This window comes from Gorilla gorilla, chromosome 12 (assembly GCF_029281585.2).
Source record: "Gorilla gorilla gorilla isolate KB3781 chromosome 12, NHGRI_mGorGor1-v2.1_pri, whole genome shotgun sequence".
Classification (NCBI taxonomy): domain Eukaryota; kingdom Metazoa; phylum Chordata; class Mammalia; order Primates; family Hominidae; genus Gorilla; species Gorilla gorilla.
This window is the reverse complement of record NC_073236.2, coordinates 118,444,110-118,459,576: the sequence shown is the minus strand read 5'-3', so window position 1 is coordinate 118,459,576 and position 15,467 is coordinate 118,444,110.

The window sequence follows — 15,467 nt, the reverse complement described above, 5'->3', positions numbered from 1 at the left end:
CACTTGGATAAACTCTCTTTAAAATAAATCTTACCACTTTTGATTATTTGAGGTTGACGAGGTCTCAGAACAGTGCCTGGTGCATAGTAAGAACTAAATAAATATATGTGATGAACAGTAATAATAGGAGTATCCATTCCTCCACTACCTCCTAGGCTGCTCTGTGCCAAGTCTTTTCCATGAAAATGTACTAAGCACTTACTGTGTACCTTGCATTGCCTATAAGTCATAGAGATGAACAAAATTTCTTTTCTGTTTTCAAGGATTCATTAGGGGTAAAAAGGAATATAAATGAAATCAATATCAGGCAGATGCGTAATGTGCTTTAAAGAGGTTGAGACAAAATGCTGAGGCAGCACAGAGGAGGGGAAGAACAGACCAAGCAAGGCTAAGGATGTGGCATTTGAGCAGGAAGATGTTTAGAATTAGGCAGGCTGTGATGAGTTGGGGACCGAGATGGAAATGGGAAGAGAAAAGTCACTTCGATGCTTCCAATTTAAAATGAGAAAATTGGTCCATATAATTTTCAGTTGCATAAGAGCTCTAAAATTCAATTCTATGAAATCATGCTTTCATTCCTTGATGAATATATGAGAATTCTGTAAATGAGTTATTGCATCCAAAAATTTTGGCTGCTGGGCATGAAGTTTACCCAGTATTCACAGCAAAACAGATTACTAGTGGAAACCTGAATTAAAAAAATGCTGACACACTAGAAAATATAATTTGTACCCAATGGCTTGAAAAAAAAATTACCCAGTAATTCTGCAGTTACTAAATGGGGCCTAATGGCACTTCCGTTTTTCATGTTGGCATTTCAAGGTTGTTCTGACAAAGCTCACCTGGGAAGAAGGGCTTTTAGTAAAATGGCAAGACACTGCTTCCTCTGATGTCTCAATTGAAACTAGTGCTTTCAAATCATTTAGATGCCATAAATGGCAGTGCCCTTATAAGTTAAGGTAGTGGTTTGCCAATTTCATTGTCTACAAGTAATACCTGGGGAGTCTGAAAAACAAATGCAAATTCTAGGAGCACTGCTGGGAGCAAAGATTCTGATTCAGTTCTGTTGGAGAACCCAATAATCTGCGTTTCAGCAAGAATAATTGACGACTGATGCAAGGGTTCTCCAAGGGGCACTTCATGAAACACTGTTTGTGTTTCATTTCCACCACGGCTGGAGTTGCCCCAAAAATGGTGACAGGGAAATTCCCAAAAGAGACTGCCCCAAACTGTCCCAAGATAGGGTCAGTTGGGGTTCTAAAGAAAGAATTTCTAAATGCCAGAGTGATGAGTCAAAGTCATTGGTTAAGGGGATTTACATACAGTTTGCTGCAGCTGTCCTCCAACAGACAGGAGGAAAAGAGCTATTCTACCCAGGTATGCCCACAATGAAGGGGTCAGGTCATGGAGTTTATATAAAGGTTTAAGGAATTTGGCTTAGTGTGCATGTTTAGCAATATGTCTGATTTTTCTGTATTTCAGGTAACAACCTAAACAAGTTTATCAACGCCTAGGAATGTTCAGGGCCCTGGCTTGGGTTCAAGCCTGCAGGAGAAAACATGTAGCTAGCCAGGCCACAGAGTGGTCAGGGTACTCTGTTTTTTTCTATCAGGACAAAGAAAGAAAGTAGGGTTAGGGGGCCTAAGGGAACCTATGTACTGAGTTAAGAATAAGGTGGAGTGGCTTGTCCAAGTGTCCAACGTTACGCAGAGTGGCCATTAAACCAACATGTGTGCTCAGAACATCATTTCTCAGTTCAAAGATAAACTTGAGAACAAAATCTTTTCAATAAAGTGAACCTTGAAGAAAAATAAATTTTAAGCTACTTAATCACAGACTTAGTGTGCCTTACTCTCAGTAATAATAATAGTAATGAAATAGAAGTCTAGAAGAAAAATCCCCATCTAAATCCAGTTTCAAGCTTCTCACAGGGCATTAGGACAGTGTGTGTGATGTAAAAATCTTACTAGACAAGAAGGCACACCGGATGCTGGATGCTGTGTTAAAGATGGACGATTTGCCGGAGGGGAAGGCATTGGCAACAGTGTGAGCCCTGTCTCTGAAGCAAATGCTAAGCCTAGAGCCAATCAGCTACTCTAGAGAAAAAGGGTGTGACTGCTGCTTCAGAGGCATTCCTTTTAATGATAACTCAATTAGTTTTAATGGCAGTGCCTAAAAGTGCCTCATAAAACTCTTCAAGGTGCCTTCTAAAACCTACAGTTTAACACGCAATTGAAAATGGTGAGAAGTTTCAAAGCATTGTGCAGTGTCATATTGGAGTCTGGAAAGAGGTAAGTTTGTATCTTTCTAGGAGTTGTAACTGCAGGTCTATAGGAGAACGTGTGTCTGTTTCTTTGTCTAGGCTGGAGCTTTAAGAAAGAATAGCCAAGGTTAAGGGGTCAGATTAAGGGCAAGGAGAGCAGGCAAGGGAGGGAATGACCAGCAAGAGGCAGAGAGAAGTCTGGGAGGCATCATTACCCCACTTACCCCAAAGGAAAAGGAGAAAACCTCTAAGAACTGGCTGCTCTTGTGGGAAAATGCAGTCTGTGCAATTGCTCAGGTTTTTTTTTTTTTTTTTTTTTTTTTTTTTTTTTTTTTTGCCGTCACTGAGCTATTCAGCACTATCCAGGAGCAGAGAAGTTTCAACATGCTGTTGACAGCTGAGCTATCCTCATTTCAAAAAAACTCCATCTCCAAAATGTCTACATAGAGACATCGTTTATGAGAGATAAAAATGCCTAGATTGATATTTGGAGACCCCCCAACTCATGGTTGTTCGAAATAATGACTTTAACACAAAAATAGAAGATGACAAGATTATTTTCCATGGCAAACTCACTTTCATGAAAGTGTTTATGTTACGTATTTGAGGGAGATAAAGGATTTAAACTGTCAGGTTTTCCGGGCAGAATGCAAGCAAGTGGTGCCTGAACTGGGCCACTGAAACTGGATGGTTTTGTGGTGTGACTCCTCTAGCCCTCCACCTCCTTAGGCTCTGTTTCACCTGGCAGCATGCTGAACATACAGCAATGCTCAGCGGATGCACTGCCTGATGGAGTGAGCTCCACTTGAGGATGGGGACTACCTGCTCTTTCCTCCAGCCCCGTGGGAGGCCTTGAAGATAAAACTATAGGGGAAGTGGCAGGGCGGACCAATCTCTAGTCCCAAGACGACTTTCCTTTGCATATTTTGTTGTTCTCTTGTCCACCTATGTCACCTTTGACTTTCCAAGTGTTTCCCATCGTTCAAGATCAGCTTAAAGCGTTTTTAGACATCTTTTATCATGGTCTTTCATTGTCTGAAATGCTACAGCCCCTGGAGCTGGCATGCCACAGTTAACAATTATATTGTCGATGGTTATATGTGATTCTGTGGTGGCTCCAGATGTGAAATCCTGTTTCCTTAATGACACTATAACTGTCTCCAGCAAATCAGCATCTGCTCTGCTGGGCTTAGTCAGGGCTAGACACATGGCTCTCGATAATTTGCTTTTTGGTTCATATCACTCATTCAGAGACTGAGGTTTGTCAGCCAAATCAATCATTACAAGGAGAGGCAGCACGTTACAGTAAAAAATACCATTGGATAAATGAACGGGGTTATGGGGTCTCGTGCTCCTACTATTTAACTAGATGAAAACCTTTGGATAGATCACCAGGGTGTATGTCCATCCGTTTTCTCTTCTTTAAAAATAGAATATGGCTCGTTCTGCACGCCTGTTTTGAAAATAAAAAAACAGAAGTGACAGAGACTTCTAGGGAAGCAAATCATTATACCAATGGGAAATATTGTTACATATTTGCAACATAGAGAAAGGGCAGCTGAGCTGGTCTGACCACTCTCTACCCAGATTGGAAACAGGAAACAAGATTTCATCTCTGGAGCCAGCAAAGAATGGTATATCTGTAGACAATGTAATAGTTAACTGTGGGGTGCCAGCTACAGGGGCTGTAGGATTTTCAGACAATGAAAGACAGTGATAAAAGATGTCTAAAGATTTTGAAAAGGAGGTTGGGGAGAACCGAGAAAGAACACCTTCATGACAGTCTGCTGTCCTCTGAAACCCAGGGCTTCCTTTGTTGGTTGATATCTCTCCCGTTAGCTGATGGACACTTCCCTCTGGGAAATGAGTCTCCTGTTGAGACTCAGTAGGAATCTCAGTAGGAATGAGACACAGTAGGAATGTGTCTCTGGCCAGGCATGGTGGCTCAAGCCTGTAATCCTAGCACTTTGGGAGGCTGAGATGGGCGGATCATGAGGTCAAGAGATCAGGACCATCGTGGCCAACCTAGTGAAACCCTGTCTCTACTAAAAATACAAAAATTAGCTGGGCATGGTTGTGCACACCTGTAGCCCTATCTACTTCAGAGACTGAGGCAGGAGAATCGCTTGAACCTGGGAGGTGGAGGTTGCAGTGAGCCGAAATTGCACCACTACACTCCAGCCTGGCGACAGAGTGAGACTCTGTCTCAAAAAAAAAAAAAGTATCTAGCATATAAAGGTACATAATTTCACTTATGCCACCTGCTTTCTTCAAGCCTCTTCTGTTTCCAGATGCCATAGTTTAAGACCATTGGAAGGTTTAAAACAAAGCCAGAAAAGTCCCAGAGTCTCCTGCTGCAGAATAGAAATGGGAGAGAGACCTGCTGCTGTGCTGGAGAGCTAGTTCTGCAGGAAGTAGATGGAAGAAATGTGTTCACTATGGGTTCCAACTGTCTAGAGAACAAAGGCTTGGATTTGGCTTAAGTGTTGAGATTTCTATTTTTGAAAAGGTCCTGTCATGAAGGCAGCCAACAGTGTAGTGGACACAAGTGGGTTACCATGTTTTGGCCTAAGGATCTCACACAAGGAAATTCAGGGCCTGGGGCCACAATGAGGGTGTGAGGGGTATTGAGTGGCCTTAGGAATCTCTTAGATCTCTGTCCGTAAGGAAATCTGAGATGCTCTTGGAACTTCATAACCCACAGAATATGACATTGAAAGGTAACCAAGAAGAAAAATGAGAGAGAAACTGGCTGAATATTCAAGAGTAATGAAATTCAGCAGTACCTGTTCACATATGGTAACTTGGGGACATTTACAGACTGCATGTTTGAAGTGGAAACTTTTTCCCAGAACAAGTGTATGGGAGAAATCTCAATCTGGCAGAAATGATATTGACTCTTTGGGATCCATCCTAGTGGTCTTCGATTGAAGACATTTTGCTTTTCTATGATATGGGGGTAAAAGTTGCTTGCTAATTTCAATTACAGGCACATCCTGCAATGAACCAGGTGACAAATGTGGAAAGCTTTAACCTGTTTGCAAGGGATTGCTAGTTAAATCCAAACACAAATCATGTTCCTTATGGCTGACACTTGAAATACAGAGTCCTTCTGATGGTGCTTCTTAAAATAACAATTCAAGTGCTCAGTTTGTTCAAGAGCTGGTGCCTTACTTAGTACCATGTGATGCTTAAAATTTAGGCACTCTTATGACAATGAAAGGGCTACTAAAAAGGAAATAAACTTCTTCTAGAAGAAAATTGCAAATTCATGTGGCAGATACAATTAGTATATTCCTATTTCAGATGAAGAAACTGAAGCACAGAGAATAAAAGTATTTTGCAAAATTGTCCTGTGATGGCAAATTCTGTTAGAAGTATTTCCTTTACTACTCTTGATATAGTTGCAGTTTATTGAATCAATGAAGAAATCTTGGGATTATCCCAGACAACTCCACCTCTCCTAGTAACTATATTCCACTAGTCATCAAGTCATATCAATTCATAGCTCAGAAAACCTTATCAGAATCTGCATGTAAATTATTATAAATAATGAAAGAATTTAGCAGTATGGCTAGATAAATTTGCAAAGCCCCTGTATTTCCATATCCTTGACAATTAAAGGATAAAAAACACAACTTTCAAATATTACTTCTAATAATACTTTAAATAATACTTCTAATAACTAATACTCACATTAATTGAACATACTTATTATGTGCTAAGTACTCTGCATATATTATTTCATTTTACTAACACTACCAGTGTGTTAGTATGTTAACAGGAAAGAAAATTTGAAGGAACATATACCAAAATCTTATGGTGGCAGTCTCCTCATGGAGGAGGGATGGTATGATGCAGATGAACTTCCTTTGTTCCATACTGTATTAATTAATTACAATAAGCATTCATTGTCTTTGGCATTAATAAAATGAAATTATGAAAAATTATAATTTTTCTAAAGATACTATTTAAAATGGCAACAAAAACTTAAAATACATAGAAATAAATGTAAAAAGAGATATGGAAAACCTTTACCTAGGAAATTTTAATCCTCATTAAACAGTCTTTAGAAAGACCTAAATAAATGGAGAAACATGTAATGATCATGGATACATTTTAATATTTGAAAGATTTCAATTCTCCCAACATTTATCTATAGATTCAATGCAATTTCAATCAAAATTCCAAAAGGAATTTTAATGCTATATTATGAGGTTAATCTAAAATTAATATGACAGGACAAAAAGTCAAGAATAGGCAACCCACTCCTGAGAAAGAATAATCTGGGATGTTTGCTCTTGATATTAATATTAAGATATTATAAGTCTGTAGCAGTGGTGCACAATAGAAATGTAATACAAGCTACACATGTAATTTAAAATTATCTAGCAGCCACATTAAAAGCAAAAAGATGGTATGAATCAAATGGATAATATGTATTTTAATAACACATTTAACCCAACATATTGAAAATATTATTTCAATATGTAATCAATACAAAAATAATTAAAAAACATTTTATATACTTTTTTCATAAGTCTTTAAAAACAGTATATATTTTACATTTACAGAATTTATCTCATTTTAGACTATCCACATTTCAAGCACTCAATAGTCAACACAGCTAGGATCATAATAACACAAATTTATAGTATTTAAGCAAGTATGGTGTTAGGTCAAGGATTGACTTATTGGCCAAATAACCTCAAGAGAGAGCCCTAAAACCCTAAAGACATATGGAAGCTCCATGTTTGGAAGAGTAGACATAGCAACTTACTATAGTATGTGTAGTAGGTGGTGATGGGGTAGTTGATCATACATTTGGAAGAAAATAAAATTGGATTTCTATCTCATGTCTTGCACAAAATTTAGTTTCAGCTGAAATAAAGACTTAAAAATGAAATGCAAGCCTTTAAACATTTGGGAAAAAATACAGAAAAACATAGATTAAATATCATTATGACCTTTGAGTAGGGCTAGATTTCTTAAAACATAAAAGCATTAACTAGAGTGGACAATATTTTAATAAATGACTATACTAAATTTAAGAACTGCTGTTTGTTAAATTATACCATGAAGTAAATAAAAATACAAGCCACATACTGGGAAGATTTATTTGCAACACTTATTTAAAAAGCATTATGGTTCAGAATACCTGAATAACTCCTAAAAAATCAGGAATAAAAATATGTAAAACCCAATAGAAAAATAAGTATTTCAGAGAACATGAAACACTAAAGGAAAATAAAAATGTATAAATATTCTCAACTTCATTAATGATCAGGGAAACACAATTTACGAATAGAAAATATCTCTTTTTTAATTTCTGTATTTTTAAAATTTTACTTTAAGTTCTGGGATACATGTGCTGAACGTGCAGGTTTGTTACATAGGTATACATGTGCCATAGTGGTTTGCTGCAGCTATCAACCTGTCATCTAGGTTTTAAGCCCCGCATGCATTCGGTATTTGTCCTAATGCTCTCCTTCTCCTTGCCCCCCACCCCCCAACAGGCCCCAGTATGTGATGTTCCCCTCCCTGTGCCCATGTGTTCTCACTGTTTAACTCCCACTTATAAGTGAGAATATGCGGTATTTGGTTTTCTATTCCTGTGTTAGTTTGCTGAGGATGATGTTTTCTAGCTTCATCCATGTCCCTGCAAAGGACATGAACTCATTATTTTTTATGGCTACATAGTATTCCATGGTGTATATGTGCCACATTTGCTTTATCCAATCTATCATTGATGGGCATTTGGGTTGGTTCCAAGTCTTTGCTATTGTAAATAGCACTGCAGTAAACATATATGTGCATGTGTCTTTATAGTATAATGATTTAAAATCCTTTGGGTGTATACCCAGTAATGGGATTGCTGGGTCCAATGATATTTCTGGTTCTAGATCCTTGAGGAATCGCCGCACTGTCTTCCACAATGGTTGAACTAACTTACTGTCCCACCAATAGTGTAAAACCATTCCTATTTCTCCACATCCTCACCAGCATCTGTTGTTTCCAGACTTTTTAATGATCACCATTCTAACTGGCGTGAGATAGTATCTCATTGTGGTTTTGATTTGCATTTCTCTAATGACCGGTAATGATGAGTGTTTTTTTTTTTTTAGTATGTTTGTTGGCCGCACAAATGTCTTCTTTTGAGAATATCCTTCCCCCACTTTTTGATAGGGTTTTTTTTTTTCTTGTAAACTTGGTTTGGTTCCTTGTAGATTCTGGATATTAGAGCTTGTCATCTGAATAGATTGCAAAATTTTCTCTCATTCAGTACGTTGCCTGTTCTCTCGGATGATAGTTTCTTTTGCTGAGCATAAGCTCTTTAGTTTAATCAGATCCCATTTGTCAATTTTGGCGTTTGTTGCTATTGCTTTTGGCGTTTTATCATGAAGTCTTTGCCCATGCCTGTGTCCTGAATGGTATTGCCTAGGTTTTACTCTAGGGTTTTTATGGTTTTAGGTTTTATGTTTAAGTCTTTACTCCATCTTGAGTTAATTTTTGTATAAGGTGTACACCTTATTGAAAATATCATTTAAAATCCAATAGATTGTCAAACTTAAGAACTGTTATTCTATGTGTGGAGCAATGAGCAGTCTTCTATACTTTTAGAGTGTGAAGTGCTACAGCCACCTTGGAAAACAATTTGATGGTATTTTTTAAGTAGCCAATACTTAATGTATACTGATGACCTTGTGATTGTATCCGTGATGTATATTGGTTAGTTTGGAAGGCTATATGTAGAACTTTCATAGCTGTGTTGTTTATAATGGTATGCAAGACTAATGCTATTGATAGGAAAATGAATGAATAAGGTACGTTTACATAATGGTCATTGTATTTTTAGTAGAGATGGGGTTTCACCATGTTGGCCAAGCTAGTCTCAAACTCCTGGCCTCAAGTGATCCACCCACCTTGGCTTCACAAAGTGCTGGGATTACAGGTGTGAGCCACTGCTCCCAGCCCTAACAAATTTCTTAAGACTAATACAGAGTGCCACTATTTTTATAATACCTTTATTGATATATAATTCACATACTGTAAAATTTACCCTTTAAAAGTATACAATTCAGGCTGGGTGTGGTGGCTCACACCTGTAATCCCAGCACTTTGGAAGGCCGAGGTGGGCAGATTACTTGAGGTCAGGAGTTCTAGACCAGCCTGGACAACATGAGGAAAACCTCATCTCTACTAAAAATACAAAAATTAGCTGGGTGTGGTGGTGTGTGCCTGTAATCCCAGCTACCCAGGAGGCTGAGGCAGGAGAATCGCTTGAACCCGGGAGGTGGAGGTTGCAGTGAGTGGAGATCGCACCACTGCACTCCAGCCTGGGCGACAGAGTGAGACTCTGCTTCAAAAAAAGAAAAAAAAAAAAAAAAGTATAAAATTCAGTGGTTTTTTAGTTGCAAAACATTTTCATCATCCCTCTTCTGTCCTGCTGAACCTGTGCCCAGATTTACTCTAAAATGGCAGCGGGGGTGTTCCTGCAAGGGATGTCCCTAAATGCCCAAACTGTCTTTAGACGAGGCTGATTGGGATTCCAAAGAAAGAAGCACTAAATGCTAAGATGAATAACACAAAGCATTTATTATGGGAACTTAACATACAGAGGGCTGTAGAGTCCTTGCAACAGATAGCAAGAAAAGAGATGCTCCAACCTGGTATATCAGTAATGAGAGTTTATATGGAGTTTATATCAGGTTATGGAGTTTGTATCAGGGATGTCCAATCTTTTGGCTTCCCTGGGCCATATTGGAAGAAGAAACATTGTCTTGGGCCACACATAAAATAAACTAACACTAACGATAGCTGATAAGGTTAAAAAAATCGCAAAAAGAAAATCATAATGTTTTAAGAAAGTTTACAAATTTTTGTTGCCGCATTCAAAGCAGTCCTGGGCCGCCTGTGGCCCATGGGCCATGAGTTGGACAAGCTTGGTTTATATGGAAGTTTAAGGAATGTAGCTCAGGGCTGGGGCTAGTTTCTATGTGTTTAGCAACATGATTGATCTTTTAATGTTTTGGGAAAGAATCTAAACACCTTTATCAGTGCCTAGGAATGTTCCAGGCCCTGGCTTGGGTTCAAGCCTGCAGGGGAAAACATGCAGCTGTCTGAAAGGTAAATGGGAGGTGGGGGAACTGGGGGACACCACAGTCCCCAAAAGATATCTTATTATCAGTCACTATTCTTTTTCTCTCTCCCCATCTTTTAAAAATCACTAATCTTCTTTATTTGCCATCTCTATGGATTTGCCAATTTTGTACATTTCTTTAAAGGAATTATACAATATGTGACCTTTTGAGTCTTACCTTTTTCACTTAGTATAATACTTTCAAGATTTATATATATTAGGCTGGGCACAGTGGCTCATGCCTGTAATTCCCAGCATTTGGGAGGCCAAGGCAGGAGGACCACTTGAGCCCAGGAGTTTAAGACCTGACTGGGCAACATAGGGAGACCTTGTGTTTACATAAAAACTTCAAAAGAAGTAGCTGAGTGTGGTGCCATGTATCTGTATCCCTGCCACTTGGGGGCATGAGTCAGCAGGATTGCTTGAGCCAGGAAGGTTGAAACTGAAGTGAGCCATGATCGTGCCACTGCACTCCAGCCTTGGCAATGGAGCAAGACCCTGTCTCAAAAAAATAAAAAAAAATCGTATATGTTATAACAGGTACCAATATTTCATTACTTTTTATTGCTGTCATATCCATTATATGGATATGACATATTCTGTTTATTCATTTATCAGGTAGAAATTTGGGTTATTTGTACTTTAGGAATATTAAGAATAATATTGTTATGAACTTTTTTGAAAAAGTTTGGTCTTGACGTACATTTTTCAGTTCTCTTGGATATATGCCTGTAAATGGAATTGCTGAGTCCTAAGGTGTATTAGTCTATTTTCATGCTGCTGATAAAGACCTACCCAAGACTGGGCAATTTACAAAAGAAAGAGGTTTATTGGACTTACAGTTCCACATGGCTGGGGAGGTATCACAATCATGGTGGAAGGCAAGGAGGAGCAAGTCACATCTTACATGGGCGACAGCAGGCAAAGTGAAGGCTTGTGTAGAGAAACTCCCATTTTTAAAACCATCAGATCTCGTGAGACCCATTCACTATCATGAGAACAGCACAGGAAGGAAAGACCCATGATTCAATTATCTCCCACTGGTTTCCTCCCACAACACATGAGAATTATGGGAGATACAAGATGAGATTTGGGTGGGGACACACGGCGAAGCCATATCATAAGGTTCAATTATCTCCCACTGGTTTCCTCCCACAACACATGAGAATTATGGGAGATACAAGATGAGATTTGGGTGGGGACACACAGTGAAGCCATATCATAAGGTAATTGCATTTAACGTTTAAAAGAACTGCCAAATTATTTTCCAAAATGGCCATATCATTTAAAAATCTTACCAGTAGTATGTGAAGGTTCCTATTTCTCCACATCCTTAGCAGCACTTGCTATTGTCTGCTTTATTATTTGAGCCACCGTACCATGTGTGAAATTTTCATTTGGTTATAATTTGTATTTCTTTAATGACTAATGATGTTAGGCACCTTTTCCTGTGCTTATTGACACAACTATTTTTTCTAATGTACAAATTGAGTCAAAAGTGAAATAATACATTCTTTATATACTTATATATATTTACATATTTAGTATCTATATACAGTATAATCATAAAATAAATTATATATAAATATAAAATATATGTGCATGTGTAAAATTGATAGGATAGTGGTTATCTCTGGAGGAAGTAGGTGAATGAGACCAGAAACGAACATGCAAGTAGCTTCAGTCATATTAATTAGGTTGTAATTCTTAGGATAGATTGGAGTTTTACTAGTATTCATTTTATTGTGCTTCATAACTTCATAACAAATCCTATCCTTATCAACTTGTTAAAAATATTTTCATGCACCTACAATGTGTCAGTTACCATTCTTGTGCATACAAGTGGATATAACACAAAATGTGCTTGCATAACCACCATTTGTTTTAATTAAAAAATAAATTAAACAAACACAAGAAAAACTTTATCTTTTACCTCTCCTCTAACTCCAAAGGACTGGAAAATAGCAACCACTTTCAGTATCCCTGCTTCTAAAACTTTCTCCTTCCAGTCCATTCTCAAAACTGCGTCAACCTAAATAATAAACAAAGAGAGGCTCTCTAAAAGAAAATGATATTTATTCAGTAATGGACATTGCAATGGGAATACACATACCATAGTAAACTATGCAAGTGTTCAGGGAGGCAAAAAGAAGAAAAAAAGTTTTTAAAGCAAAACGGAGTAGGATTACATAATTGTTTTCAGATAATTATCTTTGGCTACATGGATCAATAACAAGGGTGGAACTAGTCCGAGGTTGGAGAGGCAGTTGCTGAGCAGAAGTCCTCCCAGAAATATTTTTTTGTGTAAGGTTACAATTAACTTTGTGCAAAACTTGTGATTTCTGCAGAGTGTTTCGTGATTTTGTTAACAAGCATTTTTGCATGAGAACCCTCTCTTTATGGTTTTCCCGGGTTTCTATTTGTCAGGTTTTTTTTTTTTTTTTTTTTTTTTGGTGGTTTTGTTTGGTTTTGTTGTTGTTTAACAAAAGTGGCTCCATTTTGACTCTGAAACTTTCAGAGCTGCCACCAGGATGATCCTTGGGAACCACAGTTTTTTCCCACTTAAAAATCTTTTAACAACACCTCACTACTATCATAAAAGAGTATAAAATAATAAAATGAAAAGTTATTTTATGTTTTTTGACTTGATTTAACCTATATCCAGCCTCAGAACTTATTGCTTAGATCAAACTGAGCCAAAAACCCTTCAACAAGCTCAACACACCTTGTCATGCCCCTGGTCTCTGTAGTGCTGTATCCACCATATGGAACTCCTCACCCATCCATCCTCTTCATTTTTTCTTACTGAAGAACTCCTACTAATCCCTCAAAATCAGCAATTTATGGTGCCTGGAATATTCTAGGTATTTACTATTTATTGTTAGAAGGATGAATGAATAATAAATAAAAAGCTTCCTTGGCTGTTTAAATAGAAAATTGAAAATTTCCGTATAATGGCATTTTTTTATCCTATTGCACTTGCTCTTTACCTTGTTTTTCTCCACTGGACTGTAAGTTTCTGAAGCTCAGAAGTCATATCTACATTATCTTTTTATTGACAGCACATTGCAGAGTGCCTGATGAGTAGATGTGTGCTGTGTATTGGATTAATATGTTCCCACTGCCACTGTCCTATCTCAAAGCCTACGACATCTCTGGCCTAGATTTCTTTCTAACCAACTCTGCCTCCAGTATTACTCTCCTCAGTCCCTACTGGTGAAGCAAAATAATCAATTTTTCCTTACAATACTGCAAGCATTTTGAAAAAAGGAACATATTGGTGTTCAGCTTTGTATCACATGAATCACCTAATACAGTGCCCTGCTGTAATGTGTTCAATAAATGTTTTTGGAATGGAGTAATTAATCATTCCACTGTCTTTTTCAATAATTCTCTCCGTGGCTCATAACAACGATTTATGTTATTGCTATAGGTCTTCAGGTTGACTGTGAGTCATCTGCTCTTTATTGGACTTGGCTTGGTGATTCTTTTTTCAGGCAGTAGGTGAGCTGGCCTTGGCTCCAGGTTTGCTCCATGTATGTGTAATCTGGGATCTAGGCTGAATGGTCAGCGGCTATCTAGGGCATGTCCTTCACATAGCATATCACAGAGTCCAAGGAGAGTAAGTGCAACTATGCTAGCTCATTTCAAGCTTCTACTTGTATCTTACCTGCTAATATCCCATTGGCCTAAGCAAGTCATTTGGAAAAACTTAAAGTCAATGACAGCTGCCCTTGAGACCATCATAAATGTGTGGATGCATAGTTCTATCACTGTGAAGTAGAGAATTGGGACCAACAACTTAATCTATCCCACCATGGTAAGATTTTTCTTTTATTCTGAGTAAGATGAGAGTCAGATGAGAACCATGGAAAGAACTAAGGAGAACGGCAACAGCATCTTACTTCTTTACCCTCAAAAGAGTCATTCTTGCATTAAGTCTATACTCATATTCTTGCTTCTGTTGAAAGATGCTTTTTTCTTTCTCTATGCCTTATGGAAACAAGACTAAATGAAAAAAAAGGAATACGATAGAGAGCCTAGAGACAGATACGTGCATATATGAACTCTTGTTTATAGCGGGAGTGGTGATGCAGAGCAGTGGAGGAAAAGATGGTCTATTTAAGTAATTGAGCTGGTATATTTGGATATCCATATGGCAGAAATAAAAATTGACCCATATTTCACACCATATGAAAGTAATCAATTCTGGGAGAAATGTACACCTAAATATGAAAAGCCACACCAAAAGCTCTTCAGAGTTAATATTGGTGAATACTTTCCTAAATAAGTTAGAAAAGATTTCTTAAGCAGGATATAAAAATTATTGGCCATAAATGTGACTATATTAAATTTGAAAACCTGTTTATCAAAAGGCACGATTAAAAGAGTGAAATGTAAGCCATAGAGTGAAGGAAAAATTTTACAGTAAAATATAACCAAGAGCAAGCAGACCCTCAAAAAAGTTAAACATAGGATTACCATATGACATAAGCAATTCCTCCCCAAGTATATCCCGGAAAACTGAAAGCAAGTACTCAAACAAGTACATGTACATGTGTGTTCACAAAAGTGCTATTCACAAAAGCCAAATGGTAAAAACAACCCAAATGTCTATCAAAAGATGAATGAGTAAACAAATTTTATAACTATACAGTGAAATATTATGGATTCATAAAAAGAATGATGCACTGGCACATACTAAATGTAGATGAATCTCCAAAAAGTTATTCTAAGTGAAAGAAGCCAGATACAGGATGTCACATATTGTATGATTTCATTTATGTAAATCATCCAGAGTAGATAAATCCATAGGGACAGAATACAGATTGGTGGTTGCTAGGGGCTGTGGGAGGGATAGATGGGGAAAACTGCTTGATGGATAATGAATTTTACTTTGGAGTGACAGAAATGCTTTGGAATTAGTGGTAGTGATTGCACCTCTTGGTGAATGTATTAAATGCTACTGAGCTGTTCACTTTAAAATGGTTAATTTTATGTTGGAATTTTACCTCCATAAACTACATACATAATATATATGTGTATATACATTGATATGGGTGT